This window comes from Nomascus leucogenys, chromosome 11 (genome assembly GCF_006542625.1).
Source record: "Nomascus leucogenys isolate Asia chromosome 11, Asia_NLE_v1, whole genome shotgun sequence".
Taxonomy (NCBI): Eukaryota; Metazoa; Chordata; class Mammalia; order Primates; family Hylobatidae; genus Nomascus; species Nomascus leucogenys.
This window is the reverse complement of record NC_044391.1, coordinates 88,331,731-88,335,190: the sequence shown is the minus strand read 5'-3', so window position 1 is coordinate 88,335,190 and position 3,460 is coordinate 88,331,731.

Here is a 3,460-nt window from a genome sequence, read left to right as displayed (position 1 = left end):
TCACTAGAAAGTGGTAACAATGTTCCTTTCCAGGTTTCCTTGGGTTATATGGGTCTCTGGAGAAGAACTTTCTCACAACTCTACAGGTTAACTACTCTTTGCTTAATAATAAGGGGAGGGACAACGTCATCACTCATTTGTTTCTGAGGGTCTAGAAAAATGCTATCATGGCATTTTACATGCCCATATAATAAAATGGTATTTATGTGGTGGTTACAAAAGACCTATAAATATATGCTAACTATATGTCTAATTGAAACATGCCCAGTCATACTGGTCTTGCAGAAAGGAATCACACATTGGAAATTTAGGAAGTCTGAAAATCTGGCTCTCTTTTATTATTGTTGTTGATGTTATTATTTTTATCATTATTATCTAACAAGGCTTGGCTTCTCTGAGTTTTTTTTTTTTTTAATCACAGTCACTGGCAGGGCTACTATTTATAGTTGTGCAGTTTGTGCTGGACCAAGGGAATGAGTATGGGCTAAAATCCAGCCTGTACTCTGACAGGCTACATGCCCTCATGAGGGACCTATATCCACCTGAATAGCCTTTTATAACTGAAAGGAACCGTGTGGATAACTAGAACCCTGTGCACCTGAATTCAGGCAACAAGAAAAGCAACTGATCTTAGTAATAAAGCACCTGAAAAACTGCACTCTTCCATGAAATCTCCAGTGTGCTGTCTGGATCCTCAGCCATCAGAGGAAGATCCCAGGTGATAGAGTACTGTGGTAGCATCGAAAGTTACTCAATTTGCATGAGTTTAAGACTTGCAGAGCACCCTGTTCCCTGGTAATATTGGTCCTGACTGAGGCAGTAGTTTGAGTAGGAAGATGCATAGTATATAGAGAAAAGAAAGACAATCCCAGCCCCCGATAGTCAAATCAGTCTTGGTGACTAGTGGGATGGTTATGATCCAAGTCAGATTACTCTTCTATCTATTTAGTACATAATGAGGCTTAGTCACTGTGTTTTCAGTGATCACAAAACAAGTGAGAGCCCATCAACAAGGGGCTTTAGGGTCTGGGTATGAGCTGAAAGTAGAGAATGTGTTGGAGTCATCTTATTCTCTGTTAAACTGTTTATCCCATGTATAATTTAGGAAACTAGTTGTTATTCCTACCATTCGTGATGATGGTGAAGACAAGAGACACTATTTTCTTAGTGTTTTCCAAAATGCTCAATACATAGCAAGTATTTAAAACATTAAGAAATAAGGGTAGGAGCAGTGCAGAGGAAAATAACTCACGGCAGCAGCAGTAAACACATGTCTACTGGAAACTCAATTTTGAGCTGGGGCCTTCTTTCTTTCTGATATTTGGCTAAACTTGGCTGAAACTCCAATCTCACCTTTATGGTATTCCACAGTTTCTCTAACTTGCTGGAATTTACTGCCTTTGTCCTTTCGTTGTGTCTATTCCATATCATCACACACTGCTTCAGTTCCTCCTGCTAAGTTGCAATTGTGGAAGAACCAAAAAGGGTCCTCCTGCAACAAGAAACGTTGTGAGGGGTGCCATTTTGTTGAAGTTATTTTTGTAGGGAGGTGATAAAATGTAAATTCTGTAGAGGATATCATTATCTCTGGTGGTAAAAAGAAGGGGATATTAGGCTGGACTGGGAAGAGCTTGAATATGGTAGATGAGAGAGAGAACAGTGGAAAATGGCACTCAAGTTTTAAGTTAAATTGGGAGATAATACTGCCATTTGCAAGATTTTTTATAACAAGGGACAAACTTCAAACCAAATATTACACATGATTATATATTTAATTTATGCCATACTATTTTCCAAATATATTTTTGTCAGAGTTAAAACTACCCACTCTCACCATTTTAATGATGATTTTAACTTATTTTACTATTAACTATGGCATGTTTTCCAAATGTATTTACTTATTTATTGACAGATAAAATTGTACATATTTATTATCTACCATAAAATGTATTGAATATACCTTGTAGATGGACTAAATTTGGCTAATTAACCTGTTTATTATCTCACATAGTTATCATATTGTTTTGAGAACACAACATCCATTCTCTTAGCATTTTTCAAGAATATATCATTAACTATAGTCACCATATTGTGCAAGAGATTTCCTAACTTACGCCTTTTATCTAACTGTAATTTTGTATCCCTTGATCAGCATCTTTGTAATATATATCATGTTTATAGAAAGATAAAGCCTTTAGTATGCCAGTTTATAAAAAAATACATGGAAGTAAGCACGTATAAATCTATTTATGAGAAGTCTGAAAACAATACAGTAAAATGTCTTTAACTGATATGTATTAGAATGTGATGGCTGGTTAATTCAGAGGCTTATTGGGAAACCAATCTAGCCCTGATATGGGAATAATGGACTGCTAATTGGCATGCAGTTGAGCCTGTTAATATCTTGTTTCCCACCCGCTATGTCCCCTCCTGTTGGCATGTCTGCCAAGCAGATCGACCTGAGCTGTTGGGTAAGGTTAAAGTGCTTCGGGCATTAAAATCCCCAGTCATTTCACTGTCATCTACTGCTAATTTCTTTTTAACATTTCAAAAAAGGAAAGTAGGAACAATTAACTACCGTAGAGAAATTATTCTGTTTTAATGCCACACAGTTTATATGTGGAGCAATAAGGACATAAAAATTGAATCTTGGGGCTCGCTAAGAACACCTTAAATAAGAGTACAACATAAAAGCTATGAATTCTTAAGAACAAAAATATTTGAACCTGGACTGAAAAAAACCATAAAATAATGATTTTAAGGCAAAAATTTTGCCTGAATTTCCAAGTTGACTAATCATTTATAAGGGGTTCTTGTTCATTAGTCATACTTCTGACAGCAGAGAAACAGTGTCAATAGAAAGTTAAAAGCTAGAATTGACATGAAAGATCAATTTAACCCAACTCAATGATTTTATAAAGGAAACCTGAGGTCCAGGAAGGTTAAGTGATTTGCCCAAAGTCATAGAGCTAGAGGCAGAGCTAAAACTAAATTTCAGCCCTTAAGACTCTGACACAAAATCCCTCCCAGGATGTTTGACTTATAGTTTTCCAGAATATCTATCCCAACAAAAGTCTATTTGGCTTTTTATTCCTTTATTGAAAGAAACAAAAACATTTTCTTGAAGACCTACTATGTTTGCAGCACTATGCAGAGAATTTTAGATTTAAGAAGAAATAAGACCTTCACTTCAAGGGGCTTAGATAAAAGATGGGTGGATAATATAATGATTAACTCAAGCAAAAGGCCAGAAATCGGTATGGGGTGAGGACTCTGAGGGGAAGGCCTAACTGGTGGGTGGTCAGGGAAGTCAAGTGGAGTCTCTAATGATAAGTAGGTAACTGACAGGTCAGGAAGATAGAAATCAGGACCTACTGGTGGGCTATGAGAGTTTTTTTAATTGATATGAATATTTGTACATATTTATGGGGTACATATGATATTATGTGACATGCATAGA